Source organism: Xenopus tropicalis, chromosome 2 (genome assembly GCF_000004195.4).
Source record: "Xenopus tropicalis strain Nigerian chromosome 2, UCB_Xtro_10.0, whole genome shotgun sequence".
Taxonomy (NCBI): Eukaryota; Metazoa; Chordata; class Amphibia; order Anura; family Pipidae; genus Xenopus; species Xenopus tropicalis.
Genome location: NC_030678.2, coordinates 60,479,816 through 60,501,303, shown reverse-complemented (window position 1 = coordinate 60,501,303; position 21,488 = coordinate 60,479,816). Strand labels below are relative to the sequence as shown.

At 37.6% G+C, this 21,488-nt stretch overlaps 1 protein-coding gene across 2 annotated transcripts in view; it reads right to left on the bottom strand.

Moving 5' to 3' along the window:
- Window positions 1-21,488, bottom strand: part of cttnbp2nl (CTTNBP2 N-terminal like) — a 62,996-nt gene that overhangs the window by 8,164 nt on the left and 33,344 nt on the right. The window lies entirely within an intron of this gene.

Sequence of the window (21,488 nt, the reverse complement as noted above, 5' to 3'; positions counted from 1 at the left end):
CTGGCCAACTACATCAAAGTCATCCCCAGTCTGGCTAGCCCTACACTTCTCTGATTCATTAAGAATTCCACTGATTCAATATACATTTAAAGGGACTGAGTTTTACCTGCAGCTTACTTGCTTTCATGGTTAAAATGGTAAAATAGCTTCAAATGGTTGGCCTTTTCTTGGCTCCAATGGAATCCCAGTTGAGTGGTTGAGCACAACTTTCCCTTTTTTGCTATAGTTTATACAGGAGCAATAGACAGCTCCATGTTGTACCTTTCCAGCTACAGTCTGGTGATTAAGTAAGTAGCAAAATATTCTAGAAAGCAGAAAGTTACTCTGAATAAAATCTCATATAGGTTGCTAAAAATGCTTCACCCCAAAAAACCCTTTTCCCACCAAAACAGTGTGGCAATGTCTTTATATATTTTCTAACTTGCATATACTATATATATATGTACTATACTACATTTTGCAATGCATAAACTCCAATGCGTGAATGCAAAAACAGCACAGGACAAAATAAGGATATCTGAAATGATTACCAAATTTGTATAGTTTAAGAACTCCACTTTAAAGGGCACCTTTCATCCTGAAATTCTTTCCTCCTGCTAATAGAGCTTGCACTCTGGTTGGTGGAAACAATAGTGGGTTTTTTTTTAACAAGACAACAGGAAGTGCACTTTATCACACTATATCAGCAAGACCAGTTCAGAAATAGAATGCTCTCAAGCATGTAATGCCTAATATCTGCAGGGCAATACTCAACCCATTTACTAATGCTGTAACCTGAAACACACACACAGTACTGGTATTTTTAAAAGAGAAGGGGCAGTATAATCACTCCCAAGAAATACAGCAAAAGTACTTTTTTTATGAGACTCACTGAGCTTGTTTTACAGCTTTCTAAAAACAGTTCTCCATGGTTATGCAAAGCACACAAAGTATGATATAGAAAAGCTTCCTTTACCTCAGTTGTTGTCATTGATACAAATGAAATAATGACTTTAATAAATAAGGGATTATCTTTGCACAAAAAAAGGAGCATAGTATGCATGGCTGTGGTTGCCCAATGCAAAGGCCCCAAAAAAGTGAAACATATATATTACAAATAAATACATTCGGTTATCCTTTTAAGTACCACATATTAGTATCATATATTAAGATAGATTACATAAAACATGATTGGTATGATACATGAATGAAGAACTATACAGAAGGGAACGAAAACAGCAGCAATTCTGAAAGCTTAGTTTGGCTGCAACCATTTTCTTGGCAAAAAGTAATGCTAGGAATGCACAGAATCCAGTTTGTTCAATTGGGTTTGAACTTGACTCTAGATTCAGCTTAAAGGAACAGTTCAGCGTAAAAATGAAACTGGGTAAATAGACTGTGCAAAATCAAAAATGTTTTCACTATAGTTAGTTAGCCAAAAATGTAATCTATAAAGGATGGAGTGGGCGGGTGCCTAACATAATAGTCAGAACAATACTTCCTTATTTGCAGCACTTTAATTTACCAGTCAGTAACAAATAAGTGACGTGAAGCGGGGGCACATGTGACATGCGAACTGTCTGACTAATCTGCGTGCTTAGGATTAAGAGCAAACTAATTTAAAAGTTATGTCCCATGTGGCCCCCCTAAAGTCGCTATCAGCTATTATATCTGCTATTATGTTAGACATTCACTCAATCAAGCCTTTATAGATTACATTTTTGGCTTGTGGAGTTTTGTATTCAGATGAATGGGAAAAAAAAACTGATTTGGTGTATCTCTACCATATCAAAATTTGTTCAGGGGTTGGCTTCTGTGGTCCAAACTAAATGAGGCTAAAGTCCATCTCCATGTTCTTTCAGACTTTCCCTATTTTTAACTCTTTAGATTACCAATCCAAATGCACGAAAAAAACTGCTAGAAGTGTACAAAACCAGTATAAATATTGCAACCACAAATGTTTTGAAGCCTTATTATGTGGACCTACTTGGCATCTAAAGATCACCAAACCTGTGCTGAATTTTAAAATTCTACTGAATGATGTTTAGTCTGGAAAAAAGGTTAATAAACAAATATTGTGTGGCCTTTGTATTAAAGAGCATCTGACATCACATCCCATTTTTATTTATGATTTAGTAACATTTTCTCACAAGGGCTACCTTTTTTACCTTGTCTGTTTACATCACACATCAAGGGACCTCGTCTTTTAATCAGATATGCAATATATGTACCATATGCTCTACTATTGAACTAGTACAAAGGAATACTTTGGAACTTAATATAAGGAATCTTGCTTTAACCTTAGCGATCAAAAATAATTCCTGTGCACAGTAGGACTTTAATACTATTAATGTTCACATTAGCAAGCAGTAAGGAAGTAAAAATTAATCTTTAAAAGTAATCTGCTAATTAACTTCTTAAATCCAAACAAATTGAGACCCTTAACACTTCCTGAACCTAATAAAAGACACTACATCAAGGGAATACTCATTCACAACATATATTATGCACAATAACAAACATATTTATTGTATGTGATACACACCCTTCTTAAATATTGCAATCATGTATAACTACCTTTGGCACAATATTGTCAATGGGTGTGCCGCAGCTGTACGGTAAAAGTGCTGCCTCATAATGCCTAGTACAGGAGGTTGCTGTTTCCTGTATATTATTCATTCTTTGGGAAAAAAACAGCAGGCTGAAGCTTTCACTGACATTGCTTTACATTCTTATCTTGAACATATAAGAGACCCCATACATACATGTACATCATTAATAAGTGATTTCATTTTAAGATAAAATGTCTTTCTGCCTTTTGTTTTTGCTTCAGGATGGAGATAACCAACAAAAAAAGAATAAGCTATAACCAAATGTTACCAACAATTACAAGCATAATATAACAGTATTTAATGAAAACTAGATATGAACCAGCTAAAGTAATGTTTACAAATTTGATATTCCATGCTGAAAAATATTTTCTTATCATTTTATTTTAATGTAACAGTGTGATTTCTTGGCTCTTAATTGTAAGGCTTTATTATATTTTGCTTTTAAGGTGATGGGATTTGTAAAGCATGAGTCATGTGAATTCCTTAAGTTTTTAAAAGGTTTTCACTGTATTTAATGTGTAGTGTGGTCTTTTTGGCCTGCCTCGGCCTAACCTCTCTTGTTCTTCCAATTTAAATGTGTAATTATTCTACCACATTACATTTATTTACAAAGGCAATAACATTACATAGCAACACATAAAACAGCAAACAGATGAATTACCACTGCAAAGGATGCAAGTATGTTTTCTTTGGAGAATGGAACCCCCAACAATGGAATTTTTTAGTGGCTCTGTTCACCCTTACATGGATCTGAAATGCATTTATGCATCATGAAATAAATGAAACATATCAAAAAGGCTCTGTCCAAAATGACCCCACATCTAACATGCAAATTACAACATGTAATACGGTGCCTCTTTAGTAGCTCGGTGAAGTTGCAGTCTCTGTGAAGGATAACCTGCAATATCCAGATCCTCTGTGTTGAGTCTCAGTAGAGCAGGGGCCGGGAACCTTTTTGGCTGAGAGAGCAATAAACACCACATATTTTAAAATGTAATTCCGTGAGAGCCATACAATATGTTTAGCTGCGGATGCTGCGGGGCAAGGTAGGGTGGGTCCCAAGGATGCCGGATGCGGAGGAGGGCGTGGCCTGCGCTCAGTGGATAGAAGACGTGTTTTAAGACTTAGAACATATCTTCTACCTGCTGAAGCGAGCCAGATGCAGCCATCAAAAGAGCCACATCTGGCTCCCGAGCCATAGGTTCCCTACCCCTGCAGTAGAGTATTACTGGGATTTATTGATGGTAAAAGCAACTCTACAACTGGTTACCCAAAGAATTGCTGCTCACACATTAGTGATGTGTGGGTCAAGAAAAATGTCGTTTTCGTACTGTGCGTATTTTTTTGTGACTTTTTTGTACTTTTGCGACAGTTTGTACATCAAAATCGTACTTGTCGCACCGAGTACAAAAGTTTCATTAAAGCTTCATTATCGTGACTTTCCTTGGGCCAGGTTGAAGCTGCAGAGCGCCACTGAGTTCTATGGGAGGCTTCCAAAAACATGCACAGAAGGATCAAAGTCAAAAAGGTTTTCCCGCCGTTTATAATCGTTTGGATACGAAAATTTTGTTACTTTCAGATCGCCAATACAATATTATTGTGACTATTACGATTTTCCGTTAGCATATTCATGATCATCAGAAATTATCATTTTACCCATTTCAGGATTCGAACTCGTACTTGATAATGAATCTGCCCCTTTGTGTGCTCTTTAAATATCTGCAGTTGCAATAGTTTTGCCAAAAACTTCCAATTACATTGTGTGCTGACAGTTATTATCCCTGACCCAACTATTATTGCTTTTTGATAAGAGTAACAAAAGATATATTGATATATTTATGGATTAGCCGTGATGCCCCCACTGAAGCTAGCAGATACAAGTGGGTCTGCTGCCATTTTTTATTAAGACTTGTTTTACTTCCATTTTAGTGTCAGGAATTAAACAGTTATTTGAGTTTAACCTCTACTTATACAACCTAGTGTATAACCTAGTGTAGTGTATGTAGAGGTTAAATTACAAGATGACCCAACATTTAATGTAATGTATAGAGCGTAATTGGAGTGTATGGTTTCTATAACTGGAACACAGAGGCCCTATGAATAGCATTAGGAATTACAGCTGCTTTATGTTCCCATATGTCTAGTTAATAACCCTCAGACTCACAGCTAATCAATTTTAATAAATGCTATGCTAAATGCATTGCAATTACATTTCAGTCACGAATTCTGGGTAACTGTCCAATGAACAACATAAACATATAATTAGAAAGGAGTACTAAATGTTGCATACAGATTTGTGTGAGAATATTCCTTTTTTAGTCTGAAGAAAAAAAAACTGGAATAAAAAAGAATCTGTAGGATGCACTTTTCCAAAGATAAGAGAAGCTACTTCCTTTACACTCACTATTTCCTGTTGTCATTTGCTGTGCAGGATAGCCTTGTGACCAAAAATGAGTGAGAAATGGTAGAACATGCCACCTTTAACATTCCGATTTATGTGCTTCCCTAGACCTTCATTTAGTCACATTATGCAGTTTCCTTTGTGTTGCCACAGGCAAGGAAGGAACTCTAAAATTCTAAATATAAAACAATTAGTTAAAGAGCCCCTGGCTATTGTAGGATTCTGGCTGGGACACATAATACAGCAGCTACTGGAGACCTTCCACTCAGAATTCTGTTTTAACAATTCCCAACTGCTATTGGATTATCATGTAATTTCATGTTTATTCTATGTTTCTTTTTTAAAACAGCGGCCCTAAAACCTTTTCATAAGGGATAAGAGTTTTAATTATGCAACTTGCATTGTAATAGCTTTGTTGTGCTCTGATGTGGCAGGAAATAGTGTACAAAGTGTAAAATATAGGGATATTAGAAGTTATCTAGTTCCGTGACCATATAAAGGTAGGAGGCCACAAGTTAAGTGCTTTTACACAGGTCATGGAACTGCCAGGTGGCTTTTAATAGCCTTATAGTTTAAAATAGGGGGTTATTTTTTTTCTAATTATAAACAGGTTTCAATGACACAAGTAACACAACTAGGTACCGTTTATATTTGACAGTTTACTAATTGCTTTTGTATATATTAATAACTCATTTTATTATGCCTAGTGACAGATGTGAGAATAGCGCCCAGCAGGAGAATTAGGAGGAACAGTTCTGTTGCAAACGACAGGAACATAAGAACTTAATAGCTGAGAAGGTAGCTGTCTGGAAGAAATGATGCTGTTCTGGTTGTTTCTGCAAAACATGGGACCATGCACAATGAACTGAAATTGTTTCCCAAACACCTTTAACAAACAAACTAAGAAAAAAAACAAAAAACACATTAACAAGTAGACAAGTGACAAGTAGTACAAGTATTAGGCAGTATCACACATGAAAGGTTCATTTGGTGCACAAAATAATCATGCATTTAACAAAAAGAAAATTAAAATTCAACCAAATCTAAAAGGACAGAAGTACCTCAGTGTTCCATGGTACCTCCCTCCTAAAAGGAATGCTTAATGTGTAATACTGCCTTCTACTTGTATTACTATATTGTTTATTCAGGGTCCAGGGCAGTATTTACACATGCATCAGATGGCTTACTCCTAAGTACCTGTTATCAACAGTGGTAGAAACAAGCACAGTGTTTCAGTGTTGGCAGAAGAGCATTTGAAGCTTATATGCTCTGCTACCCTGAACAATGCATATATATTTCTCTCTGGATGAATAGGACTAGGGCTGTGCCAGAGAAATCCAGCCTATGAATGACTAATAACTTATCCAATGCTAACTTTAACAAATACTTTACTTCGCTTTAACAGTTTCTTTAATAATATACATCAGGACTTGCTGCTCTAGATTGTATAGTTGTTAGTCATTTTCCCCCTCCACTTTAATTTTCAACCTGCAGCAGTTTAAATGGAAAACAATAGTTAAAATGAACATTCATTATAAGAACTCAATAATACCTACTAATTATATGAGTGAATTAAAATGTTATTGCTATTCTAAACTGGGTGAACCACACTTTATTTTATCAACAATCTTGAGAGGGGTCTCTTGTTAACTGAACAAGAACTAGTGGGGTCAGATAGTAGGGGGGGAGGGGAGCAGCAAAAGGATGATAGGGCAGTAAGCTGGGTGACAGTTAGAAAATCTAGTGTGGGGAAAAGGAAAAGGGAGGCTGCTCCAGGGTTTGCGCATCCCAACAGATTTGCCAGATTGTGTGAAGAAGATGGGAGTGTGAACTCTGGATTGGCGGTTCTAGGTAAGGCTGATCTCTCTAACAGCCGGGAGACCAGTTTCACTAGTAGTGGTGGGGAGGAGAGCAGAGCTAGGCCTAAACAGATGGTGGTTATAGGGGATTCGATCATTAGGAAAGTGGATAGGGTAATCTGTCAAGCGGATCGCTTCAACCGGACAGTTTGCTGTCTTCCTGGTGCCAGGGTTCGGCATGTGGTTGATCGGGTTGACACATTATTGGGAGGGGCTGGGCATGACCCGGCTGTCTTGGTACATATCGGTACTAACGACAAAATGAACGGTAGGTGGGGGACTTTAAAGAGTGAGTTCAGGGATCTAGGCTCTAAGATTAGGCAAAGGTCCTCCAATGTCATTTTTTCGGAAATTTTGCCGGTGCCACGTGCAAGTTTAGGGAGACAGCGGGAGCTTAGGGAGCTAAATGCGTGGCTAAAGTCTTGGTGTAGGAAGGAAGGGTTTGGGTTCCTAGAGCACTGGGCTGACTTTTCCTTGGGGTACAATCTATACAGCCCTGACGGATTGCACCTCAATGGAAGGGGGTCTGCTGTGCTAGGGGAGAGAATGGTTAAGAGGTTGGAGGAGTGTTTAAACTAGACAAGGGGGGGGTGGGTGAGCTAGAATTCCATGGGAAAATTAGTGTAGAAGGGGTAGGGGGACTAGCAAAGGGTTGTGGGGGAGGAGTGAGGGGGGCATATAGTTTATCAGATAAGGAGCTTCCGTTACAAGGAAAGCAGTCTCATAATTGCCTTAGCTCTAATTCTCCCTTAGCTAATGTAAACATCAGAGGGAGAAGTAATAATCTCCGCTGCATGCTGGCTAATGCGCGTAGCTTGTCGGGTAAATTAGGGGAGCTGCAAGCTATTGCATGTATTGAAAATTATGATTTAATAGGTATCACTGAGACCTGGTGGGATGATAAATGCGACTGGGCTGCGAATTTAAATGGGTATACGCTTTTTAGGAGGGACAGAGAGATTAAAAAGGGTGGAGGGGTTTGTCTTTACGTAAAGTCAGACTTAAAGCCATGTAATAAAGACATTACCAATGAAAACGTGGAATCTCTTTGGGTAGAAATTTCAGTAGGGCTGAAGGTCACAAAGAAAATGATCATTGGTGTATGCTATAAACCACCCCGTATAGATGAGGGGGATGAGGCCCAGCTATTGTTGCAAATGGAGGAGGCTTCAAAACTGGGTCAAGTTGTTGTTATGGGGGACTTTAATTATCCGGACATTGACTGGAGTAATGGGGTGGCTAAGTCAGAAAGAGCTAGTAGGTTTGTAAATATGCTAAATGACAACTTTTTATTTCAGGCGGTTCAAGAACCCACTAGGAATGACTCTATTTTGGACCTGGTGATTTCTAATAATGCTGAACTTATCTCTAACATTTGTGTGGGTGAGCATTTGGGGAACAGTGATCACAACATGGTCTCCTTTGAGATAATGCTGCAGAGACAGCGCTATAAGGGAGTAACTAAAACGCTCAATTTTAGACGTGCAGACTTTGCCAGTATAAGGGCATCTCTGCAATGTGTCAACTGGGAAAGGCTTTTTATGGGGTTAGACACAGAAGGAAAATGGAACATCTTTAAAACATTGCTTTGTAGGTATACACAACAGTATATCCCCCTTGTAAGCAAGGAGAGGCATCGCAAAGCAAAACCTTTATGGCTGAATAAAAGTGTTATTGTCGAGGTTGGTAAGAAAAAACGTGCTTTTAGGGCACTCAAGTTAGCTGGGACAGCGGAAACTTTCATCAGGTACAAGGAAGCAAATAAAGCATGCAAAAAAGCTATCAGGCAAGCTAAAATAGAGATGGAAAGGGATATTGCAGCTAGGAGTAAAAAGAATCCAAAATTATTTTTTAATTATGTGAATAGTAAAAAAATGAAGCAAGAAGGGGTGGGAACTTTATTATCACGGGGGGGGTACGTTGGTTGATGAAAACGGGGAAAAAGCTGAAATTTTGAACTCTTATTTTTCATCTGTCTATACATCTGAGGAGCCAGATAATGAAGGCTTCCCTTGTAATATGCCCAGTTCTAGTAATTTAGCTACGGACGCGTGGGTCACTCAGGAGGAAATTCAAAAGAGACTTGAACATGTAAAGGTAAACAAAGGTCCAGGGCCGGATGGGATTCATCCCAGGGTATTAAATGAGCTGAGCGCTGTGATTGCCAAACCTCTTCACTTAATTTTTCAGGATTCATTGAGGTCTGGCATGGTGCCAAGAGACTGGCGGATTGCTAATGTGGTGCCGTTATTTAAAAAGGGATCCCGTTCTCAGCCTGAAAACTATAGGCCTGTTAGTCTGACATCAGTAGTAGGAAAACTTTTGGAAGGGGTAATAAGGGATAGGGTACTTGAATACATTGCAGTTCACAATACTATTAGTTTGTGCCAGCATGGTTTTATGCGTAACAGATCTTGCCAGACTAATTTAGTCGCCTTTTATGAGGAGGTGAGCAGGAACCTTGATGCTGGAATGGCAGTTGATGTCATCTACTACAGAAGGTTAATGATCAAATTAAGGAATATTGGCCTAGAACATAATATTTGTAATTGGATAGAGAACTGGCTGAAGGATAGAGTACAAAGAGTGGTTGTAAATGGAACATTTTCTAATTGGACCAGTGTGGTTAGTGGAGTACCGCAGGGGTCAGTCCTTGGGCCTTTGCTTTTTAACTTGTTTATTAATGACCTGGAGGTGGGCATAGACAGTACTGTGTCTATTTTTGCTGATGATACTAAATTGTGCAAAACTATAAGTTCCATGCAGGATGCTGCCGCTTTGCAGAGCGATTTGACAAAATTAGATAACTGGGCAGCAAACTGGAAAATGAGGTTCAATGTTGATAAGTGCAAAGTTATGCACTTTGGTAGAAATAATATAAACGCAAACTATCTACTGAATGGTAGTGTGTTGGGGGTTTCCTTAATGGAGAAGGATCTGGGGGTTTTTGTAGATCACAAGTTGTCTAATTCCAGGCAGTGTCATTCTGTGGCTACTAAAGCAAATAAAGTGCTGTCTTGTATAAAAAAGGGCATTGACTCAAGGGATGAGAACATAATTTTGCCCCTTTATAGGTCCCTGGTAAGGCCTCACCTTGAGTATGCAGTGCAGTTTTGGGCTCCAGTCCTTAAGAAGGATATTAATGAGCTGGAGAAAGTGCAGAGATGTGCAACTAAACTGGTAAAGGGGATGGAAGATTTAAACTATGAGGTGAGACTGTCGAGGTTGGGGTTGTTTTCTCTGGAAAAGAGGCGCTTGAGAGGGGACATGATTACTCTGTACAAGTACATTAGAGGGGATTATAGGCAGTTGGGGGATGTTCTTTTTTCCCATAAAAACAATCAACGCACCAGAGGTCACCCCTTTAGATTAGAGGAAAGGAGCTTCCATTTGAAGCAGCGTAGGTGGTTTTTCACGGTGAGGGCAGTGAGGTTGTGGAATGCCCTTCCTAGTGATGTGGTAATGGCAGATTCTGTTAATGCCTTTAAGAGGGGCCTGGATGAGTTGTTGATCAATCAGAATATCAAAGGCTATTGTGATACTAATATCTACAGTTAGTACTAGTGGTTGTATTTATAGTTTATGTATGTGAGTGTATAGATTGGTAGGTGTGGGTTAGGTGTGCTGGGTTTACTTGGATGGGTTGAACTTGATGGACACTGGTCTTTTTTCAACCCTATATAACTATGTAACTATGTAACATGGACCATTCGTGTTGATAAATGAATATAAATACTGGTACAGGTATGGGACCTGTTATCCAGAATACTCGGGACCTGGGGTATTTTGGATAAGGGATCTTTCCATAATTTGGATCTCCTTCTCCATAACTGCTAAAAATCATTTAAATATTGAATTAACCCAATAGGATTGTTTTGCCTCCAATAAGGATAAATGAGATATCTTAGTTGGGATCAAGTAGAAGGTACTGTTTTATTATTACAGGGAAAAAGGAAATACTTTTTTAAAATCTACATTTTTAGTGAAATGTAAAAATTATAGAAGTGCAAATATGTTGCTGAATCCAAGACAGACATATTACACACCAGTTCAAGGCAATTAAAGATATTCTGTATACCATTAACAAAAACAGCTCAGTCACAGTTGCTAAACTGCTGATAAATTCTTATATTCTTAATAAGAATATAAGACTAATTAATATACTTTCTTAAGTCCTTCATATAAAACTTTCTATTGCACAACCAATAGGCTGTTTTTGTTGGTAGAAAAGTAAAAGTAAACAAGAATGATAAATAGAGTACATAGCAATATAGTAGTTGGCGCTATATTTTGTTTCTTGTTAGAACAATTTGTCCTTTGTGGCATTAACACACTTTTGTACAGATTTCTTTACTTCTAGCCGGAATTGTTGCGAGTAGAATGCAACGTACACACTAAACTATTTTCTTCAATAATTGCAAGCTGTGTGATATTCACTCCAGAAGCAAGTTATTCTAAGGAAAATGTCATTAAAAAAATGGTTGTTCCCTTTGCAGAAATAATAGTCAAGACAAATACAAACGTGTGGATAAGCTCAACACTGTGATAGGCTAGATGAAATGTTATATATGGTCAGTGTCTTAGGGGATCACTGTTATAATTCATATCACATATGTGGTATATTCAATTTGTCTTTGCAAGTATCCTCCCCCCAACCTGAATACGTCATTTTTATATGCTGCCTATTGCCCCTTTCAAAATGACCCCTGGCTACAGAGGATGGATAATTCTTTAACAGAGTGAGAACCAATGCAACACTAAAACTTTATATTCATGGCCTGCAAGACTGAGTGTAATCTTTAAAAATTGCAGATGGCTACAATAAACATTCTTATCATGGGAACTGGCTAATCTGCTGAGATCATGGGACCCTAGATGATTTCCAGATGGAGAGAACTGCCTTAATATACATCTCAGAATGTTCCAAAATACAGTCCTGTTTATTTAACGGTTGATTCTATAGGGTCTATAATCTTCTAGAATAAACCGCTTGTACACTGAAGCAACTGTAACAACATTCAGAGGTATATCTGTAAAATATTTAAATACTGTGGGGACAAAGGACAAAATATACATGTGTGCCATTTTAATGGAAATGTGGTAAGGCATTTATATATCACTCCACTCTATATCATGGTTATAACCGGTTGTCTGCTCACCAGAAAGCCTTATGAAACAGATCACTAAAACAGATATACTAAATATGCTGAATCTAAAGTGCTGATTTTAATAAATGTATCAACATAAATTTATAGTATGGTAAGCAATAAAAGCCACTAGTGAGGCATAGTCCCTATGATGTCACATTTGTGTCTCAGCAGACACGCCTGTGTTTCTAAAAACCTGAACCAGCAGTGCCTCAACAATGATGCCATACTGGGGATAAAAAATCTTGATGATAGTCTCTCTTTAAATTAGATTCTAAAACATAAAGCTAGGAAAAAAATAAATAATAGTCCAAATGCAGAGTTACTAGGAATAGGGCATTTTGCAACATACTAAAAGTTAAACCACCCTTTAAAACATTATGCATACATAGACATGTCCACTTCATTATACAAAATACCTCTGTAGTTCTTAACTCTACAATTAATATGACTAAATTGACACTTTTTCCTCCTAGTGAGGTTGGAAGTGCATGCAGGTATGTACAATAAATAGATAGCAAATACTTTTAATTAAAACTAATCTAACTATTCAGCTGCAAATGTTTTTGTCCATGTATACTTTGTTTTTATATATTTTGACAATTTTCCCTAGATACCCAAAAGCATCTAAACACGTCTGTCCAACATCTTTCTGAAAACAAAGGTATTAATATAAAGCTGGTACTCTCTTTTATGTTTCCATTCATGTAAGAGGATGGATACTGATCAGACCTATATTGCAGGTGTTCTCCTCCAATTTTGCAAACCAATTCTGTATGGACTGTAATTTATGCAAGGAATTATTATCCAATTGGAAAACTTTTGCCACAAAGTAGGACATACTTTTTTAATGATGGGTGTGGCTTAAAAAGCCAATTCCAATAATTAAAAGGCATGTCCACATTCTTTTGGCCATAGAGTATGCATGGTATGTGTAAATTATAATATATATATATATATATATATATATATATATATATATATATATATATATATATATATATATATAATATATAGTCTGATATACACACACACACAAACCTAATACTAGCACTCACAAAATAATAAGCAATTCCGGGTGCTTACAATTTTTTTTACAGAATCATATGAAGAGATAGGGCTGGATTTTAAATACGTGCTTAATTTTAGTGGTTAGTAACCAAGCACAGCTGGCGATCAATTATTTGCTTAATGTTATGCTTTTATGATGTGAGGATTGATTACAGAAACAAATAGGGCAAGCAAGCACATTTTATGCAAGATGCGGGCCAAACTTTCTTCTGGCAAATGTTATCTTATCATCTAATTTAAACTGTGCAGTACTGTGAAGATACTTTTGTTCCACAAGTAAGAACAGGGAAGGAAGTACTGGCTGTGTTACTAAAAGTAAAGACTGCAGAGAATTACAGGAAACTGCTTACAAAAAAGAAGAGATGCAGGGAAAGAATAATACCATAAACTCAAGAACAATATTATATCAAGATTTAAATGTGATTAATATAAGCAAAAAATACATAACATGCATACTCGCCTTTAAAGGAACAGTTCAGTATAAAAATGAAACTGGGTAAAATGGATAGACTGTGCAAGTAGTGTTTTGGCCATTATGTTGCTCACTCCAGCCCTTCTACATTACATTTTTGCCGAATTAACTATATTGAAAACATTTTTTTCACTAAAAATCACTAAAAGACACAAGATCTTACTGGAGGATAGGAGTAGGCAGGTTGTTAATTTTAGAACATTAAAGCTGAGCCAGGAAGCATCCAAAACTTTCTTTAAATTTTAAAAACTGTCTACCACTATTTTTTTCATAAGGGTAACTTCAATAGGATTGCCACTCAGTTAGTATTTGAACAATCTAGCCAGTCAATCATTAGGTAAGACAGGCACTGTCTCTTACTGGTAAACTGTAAATACTCTGCCTTCCACACACCCTGTCCAGAGCTTGTTCTGACCCTACTTTTGCCTATTGTTTTAATAAAGAAATATGCATGGTTTGTGTTGTTTCATTGCATTTCCGAGAAAAACCTGAAACCGAAAGTTAAGTCACACTCTATCCCTGTTCTTATGATCAGATAAAAACAAATGAGTAGCCAGCTGAAATGCCCTCCTTAACTTAGAGGCTAACTAAGGTTTCAGCTGGGGGAAGGAAGCCAGGCTACCACTACAGCGAGCCCCCCTGAACCACTAAAACCCACACGAGTTGCCCTGAGTCTCTCCCTGTGACATCACTGTCCTGTTCTCAATTGTGTTACCTCCTTGTGTACTGGCTGGTATTACTGCAAAGGAGACAACCCCAAGGGGAAGTTATATGAAGATCAGGCCATCTGAATCCTGGCAAGCTATATATTTTCTGTAAAAACCAGTTCATGAAAAAATTACACTTATTTTTGTTCAAACAAGAAATCGGATGCACAAAACATAATTGATTTTGTTAACTCAATCATGTTTTCTGGCATTTGGCAGCCATGATCTTTGATTGGTTATAAACTACCCCTAACCATCAGCCTTCTATTTGCTATGAACTTTTCCAAAAACAAGGCCTGTGTGGACACTTTGAGGGAAAATTACATTTGTAGCAAAACCTCAATGAAAATTATGAGATTTTACAAAGATAAGTATAGTTAAGGGGAATAGGGGAATAGTGTTTGATTAGTGGTCATATAAGACGTATTATTCTCCCAGTCATTAATACTTTTATACATTTGGACTGTATAATAGTAATAAATGTTTGGCCAAAGCCACTCATTCTGTGGCTTATACATTTCAGTAATATTTTGCAATACACATTCTTTAAAGGGTAAATACAGACTTCCATAGTGGGTGGTAGAAATATTCTCTGGAAAGCAGAGGGTCTTCTAAGCCCAGAATCCATCCCTTCACAATGGAACAAGGCGAGGGAGGGGTGCAATTGCTCTGTGTGGATAAAGGGGTGAGCTGGTCCCTCAGCAGTAGGGTTAGCAGAACATGCAACATGTTTGCAGAATGGTGATGTTTATGTGTGGCTAAATACATTTGCTTGAGATTTTACCTAACACAAATTTTTTTATTTAACAAGAATATTTTTAAGGAGACTGTATGGAACTACAAACATCATTTGAAAATGGCACTGCCCAAATCTGAGGTGAATTGCTTAGTGTGTCTCTGGAAGTTAAAGGGTAAAGTGTCTACTACATCAGCAAAGCAGTGAGAAAATGAGCCTCCCCTTACTGTATTTGTCGTGGGCTGGCAGCCAGTTCTGTGTGAAAGGCGTTCTGTGCCTGTAAATGTCATCTCAGCCGGTACAAGAGAGGCCATTATGATACAAGACATAGTAAACAGGAAGAGAGGCTGAAAAAGGGGGCCTGGGAGAGTTCAGTGAGTCAGTGGCCTAAGGAGCTGGAAGTAGGCAATAGTAATACAAAAAGAACAAGTTGTAGGACCAGTAATGTCCTGTGTGACAGCAAGATAGACAGATAAACAGAATTTTGTTTTGTTTGTATCTGTTATTTAGCACTTCTGTTTACAAAAGGTGGTCTTATTAACATGATGGAAATAAAACTTTTCTAAAACACTTTTTGGCAGTATATGCCCAGCAGCTGTTTTCTGTAAAACATTTACATTTTACAGAAGTAAAGCCTTCAGCATTATTGCAGATATGCTGCATTTTTAAATAATTAAATTACTGTACCAGCCCAGAGGATCAGCAGCCCTATAATTGTAATTATCCATGCCCTCAAATTTGTCCCTGGCACATCACCATCTTTGATCTTGTTAGACCATACTCAGTCAGTCAGTTGGTCTCGTTTATAAATATTGGGCAAATCTGCACCTGGGCAGTAACCCATAGCTACCAATCAGTGGTTAGTATTTTTTAGCTGCAGGCAGAACAATCAAAGCAAACATCTGGTTGGTTGCCATATGTTACCATATGCCATATGTTATCGCCCAGGTGCAAATTTGCCCAGTGTTCATCAATAATCAGTAGATGATCAGAAAAGATAAATTGTTCTGAGCCTTGTTTAATGAATTTTATATTGTATTTATACTTTATAATATGAGTTGGCCCCTAAACTTATAGCAGCACAGAGCATGAGTTATGCACTGGCAAAATAGAAGATGGAGAGCTATTAGATGCTTTTTTAGAGGTCTTCTAAAAACTTTCACACATAGTTTTAGATAAAGCTTGTACAAAAGCAATAGCACTGCTACTGTCTGTCTGCAGCTAGACCACATGAATAAGCAATAAACTTCCTCAAACTACATGAGACCTTTAGCTAAAATTAGAACTTTCAAAAGTACTGGATAAGAATAACTGCAAAATAAATACATTTTAAAGGAGAAGGAAAGGTAAACTAAGTAAGCTTTATCAGAATGGTCTATGTAAATACAGCCACTTACAGTAATGCTGCACTGAGTCCTCTATCAAAAGAAACACTGGATTTCTTGTCTCTTTTTTTTTGTAAACATGATGTTCCAGTGTCTGACTTCCTCTCTCAAAAACATCCTTAATTCCCATGTCCAGAGTCTGCGCAATTCTCCCCTCTCTCCTGCTCTCCCTCCCACCAGAATGCTAAGAACTCCCACCCCTCCCTTAGGAGGGAAGCTACCTAAAATGGCAGCTGCTATCTTAAGCAAACGGAGAAAGCTTCTAAAGCTGTTTACTCAGGTATAGTAATGGTTTCTGCAGAATAAATATATTGTTCTAGGTGACACTATTGTGGCAAACCTATTGGCAGTGAAATGCCAAAATGACTTTCCTTCTCCTTTAATAAAAATATGCTGGAACTGCATACTGCATGCTATTTTAACTAAATAGCATTGGTAGTTTTTTTCTACACACTTTATATCTGCAGTCACAACTATGGTAGAAGTGGAAGGCAGTTAACTGTATTATCTTTCCCTGCTGTTCCCTCCCTCCAATATAAGGGCGATGACACAAGAGGAGACAGTTGATATCTGTAGTCACAACTATGGCAGAAGGGGGAAGGCAGTTAACCGTATTATCTTTCCCTGTAGTTCCCTCCCTCCAATATAAGGGCGATGACACAAGAGGAGATTAGTATCCCCACAATTAATCTCCTCTAGCGGTGGTGATTAATCTCCTTGAATGCTTTCCTACTGGCGAGAATGTAAATCGCTGTTAGGAAAACAAACTCCCCTTATTCAAGGGTGTGAGTGGGAAGCTAATAAAGGTAAAGTTTGTCCCTTTGCAGTTAATATATTATATATATATATATATTTATTTATTTATTTTTTAACACACAGTGTGCAGTGCAAAAATCTCAGCGTTGATAACCAGGCCTACAAAATAAGATCCTTAGGTTATAATTTACCCTTTTGACAATGAAGTGCACATTAAAGCAAAACTAATATTGCTCAGTTTTGCTGAACTGACCTTTGTTGCGTTACTTGGTAGTCACTTTTAACAGAACCAGCTCCAGATGCTGACAGTCGCTGCCCAGCACACTAAGCAATTCCTATTCTGTGGCTGGATAAAGCTTTGTAAGGCTTTTCTAATCTGGTTAGGGAAGCTTTAAATGTAGATATAAACTGCTTTGCTACTAGTGGAATAAAAAGGGTGAATTATCAAAAGTTACTTTGAGAGATTATAACAAGTACAGTAGTAAAGTAATTAAATCTGCTGTAAATCATAAACATACAACAAAGTCTCACAGGTTTTTTTTTTCTAATGGCATCAGTCACATCCAACCTAAAGCCTTTTAGCTTTTACCTTAATAAACTTTGGTTGTTTGGGATGCTGGAAATTTTAATTTGCAACAGCCAGGGGGCCAAATACTGGACATACCATAAATGGCCACGCTAAATGTGTCCACAGAACACTCCTTCTTAGCCTTTTTGCATTTACGTGGGATCTTAGTTTGTAGAAAAACTTCTCTGGTTGTCATAATAAATGGTGCTGCTGTGTGTGTGTGTGTTTATACATAGTTATATATATTGTAATAGGTGTCACTATAGTTTAAACAGAAAGTTTACAAGTTGCTACATTACCAGGGGATCTTACCGTGATTAATTCATTGCATGGCAGAATAATTCTTAGGCATTGTGAGCAATGCTGCGTTTGGAGAAAAACGATTAGTTAGTATTTAATGTTAAAGAGATTTACGGTGACATTAGGGAGACCTGTAGTGTTGGGATGACAAATGGCTTAATCGATCAGCAAACCAACTTCAGCTATAAATTATAAAGGTTGCCTGGTTGTGCATATAATTACACCTTCCTTTGCCTGAGTAACAGTGTGCTATTCCCATCCTCACTGAAGTATTATTCATAATATTAATAATCAAAAAGAATAAATCGTTTTGGTTAGAACTTTTTGGGCTCAGATACAGCAAAGAAAACTGTGTAAATTTGGTCTCACCATGGATTTTTTTCTTCCTTGCAATACTACATAAAAAACTTCCTTATCTACTATTTGTAAGGTAGCTAAAGTCTACATAATTTAAAGCACTGCCACTTGGGCTTAGTGTCCTTAAAAACCCCTTTAAACACCTTGATGAGAGTAAAAAGTAAATAGTCCAAAGAAGTGACCAGCCGTAAGACTTCAAACTTCACACATGCTTGAAGTAACAGTGGCAAGGAAAAGCACAATATGTGTATTATTTAGGTGTGACTTGGTAGTATATCTTATATTCAGAAGAAAGTCAACTACAAACTGTATAAATATTTTTAGACCTTATTATGTCTGTAAAATATACAGACTGCACTGTGAGATCATGAAAACTAAATTTCGGAAAACTATTTTATTTTTGCCTGACTTGTTTTGTATCTGTAATGATAAGGCAACATCTTCTACAGATTCCTCATGCCAATATGTGTAAACCCAAACCTGCAGGTGACTGGAAATTTGCAAAAGTGCTACAATGACTTAGCGGAATAAAGTAAAACAGCAAATATAATTTTGTTAACAGTCACTTAATCACAGGGGTGACAGTATAGCAGGGGTAGCTGCAGCATTTGGAAATCCCTACTTAATCTTAAGGAGCCTGAGGAAAAAACATTAGTTACACATTGCAGCTATGGAACTGTACTCCGTTTCTAACAAATAGATTTAAATATTTACTGCTCTGAGCCCTTATTAAGGCATTTAAATCAGCTCTGAGGTTTTATCTTGGCACAGAAGCTCATCTGCATCCAGCGCTGAGGTTTTACAAAATCACTTATACTAGGATGAGAATTCCTTAAAGTGAAAAAGGCACCAGAAAAAAACAAGTTTTTCTAAATGCCTATGTGCTAAATTATGGGATCAATGACAGGCATGAGATTCTCTATGATCATGTGCATGTCACTGCTGATCACTTTATATCATTTCCTACAAGGGCCAGTTATGCAGATTTGTACTTCATCAATGTGCTGATGATGCTGTTTGTGCAATGAAAGCTGGTCTGACTTTGCTTGTCATGCTGACAACTCTGAATATTTAAAATGACTGGAGCTCCAGCTGTTGTTAAAATATAACTCCCAGTATCTTCCTGCTATGTCTCAGTTTTGAGGAAATGCTGTGCACTGTAGTCCAAAAATTAAATGAAGAATAGTTCACTGCAAAAGTAACACACTGGGGGTTAAAAATGGAGCAAACGCAGCTGTTTAAATAAACAGTAGTAACTTCATGAAAAAATTGCATACACTATCAGCAGCTCTCCAGATGTTGCTGTATTGTATTGAACATCCATAAGCCAAAAGCAACAGCTAAGCAAAAGATGAAAAGAAACAAGTAAAATGTTTGTGCTTTAGATCAATTCATTAGGCTATGTAAAGACAGAACCTATACATGCATATATAAATATGCTGCGTTCCTGAGTTCAGATGGGGCACTATCTGAAATGTTTTACCCTCATCTGCACTGGGGAATGATGTACACTGTCTATAAAAAGCTGCATATATGTGCAGTTTCTATATATAATACATACAGATACAAAATAAACGTAAACACATAAACACATAAATATAGGGTGCACATGATGTGAAGAGGATCACTAAAGGTATATTTAAAAAATATTTTTTATTCTTTTATATATGCATATATTTTAATTTGTCCAGATATTTTAGAATGATTGAAGACTATACATTTTATCTATGTTTGAGAAGTACTATTCTTTTAAAAGATCTATGTATGGTTGGCCAGCCTCCCCCCCCTTCTCCATATTCCTATTTACTATAATGAGAGTTACAGTTCCACTACATATGGGCAGGTGGTCCCTTTAATATACTTTTATATACATTGGGTAAATACAAAAGGCCCCTTTCAACTAAAATAAGCAAGCAACTTATGTAGCAGACCACCACTCCACTAACATACTTTAATCGCAATACAGGTATAGGACCAGTTATCCAGAATCCTGAGGACCAAGGTTATTCCAGATAAGGGGTCTTTCCGTAACTGCGATCTCCATACACGGCCGATTCTAGGTGCCGATATCAGTCCCTTAGACCGTTTCGGCAGCTAATCGGCCCGTGTATGCGCACTATCGACGGCCCTGCCTGACCGATATCTGGCCTGAGATCGGCCAGATATCGATCGGGCAGGTTAAAATATCTAGCCGGATCGGGGACCGCAACAGCTCGTTGATGTGGCCCCCAGACCGACTTTGCCTATACCCGTCGTTATAATTTGATCGTTTGGCCCCAGGACCTGGATTCTCTCGATATCGCCCACCCATAGGTGTGGGATATCGGGAGAAGATCCGCTCGCTTGGCGACATTGCCAAACGAGCGGATCTGAAGGTGTATGGGCACCTACTAAAAAATCAATAAAACATTAACCCAATGGATTGTTTTGCATCCAATAAGGATTATTTATATCTTAGTTGGGATCAATTACAAGGTACTGTTTAATTACTACAGAGAAAAAGGAAATCAGTTTTAAAATTCTGAATTATTTTATTAAAATGGAGTCTATGGGAGACAGGCTTTCCGTAATTCGGGTTTCCGCATAAGGGATCCCGTACCTGTATAATGGTTTTCAGTTCTAGCAGATGTGGATATGGATCCTCTAAGGCTTTACCCCCGAGCTTCTGTCCCAGTACGATAGTAGCAAAACAATAGAAGAATAAAAGGAGGAAGCAGAGGAGCAGAACTATGCTGCAACTTACGTTATTGATTTTCCACACTCTACTAGCACATTTGAAATCTTTTTTTATTCCCGTTCTAGAGACTTGTGCTCCATCATTGAATGCATAATTCAATGCTCATGCTCAAAATAAGATAGCTCTGGCGCATTGTGTTCCAGAGTATCAGTGAGAGCACGCCAAACTTTATATGCATCTACTTGGGGAATAGCACCACTGTGATCTGAGAAGTATTGCAATAAGCCACCTTATTCTTGACACCTTGAAGGCGCAATTTTATTCATATATGAATAAATGTTAAATGGTGCAAACTATGGGCTTGCACCCCTCTCTATTTCTATCTATAATGCAATTCTTTCATGTTTTTACAGGCCCAATATTAAACAGAACCTGGCAAATCCAGAAAAGTGCACATGCTG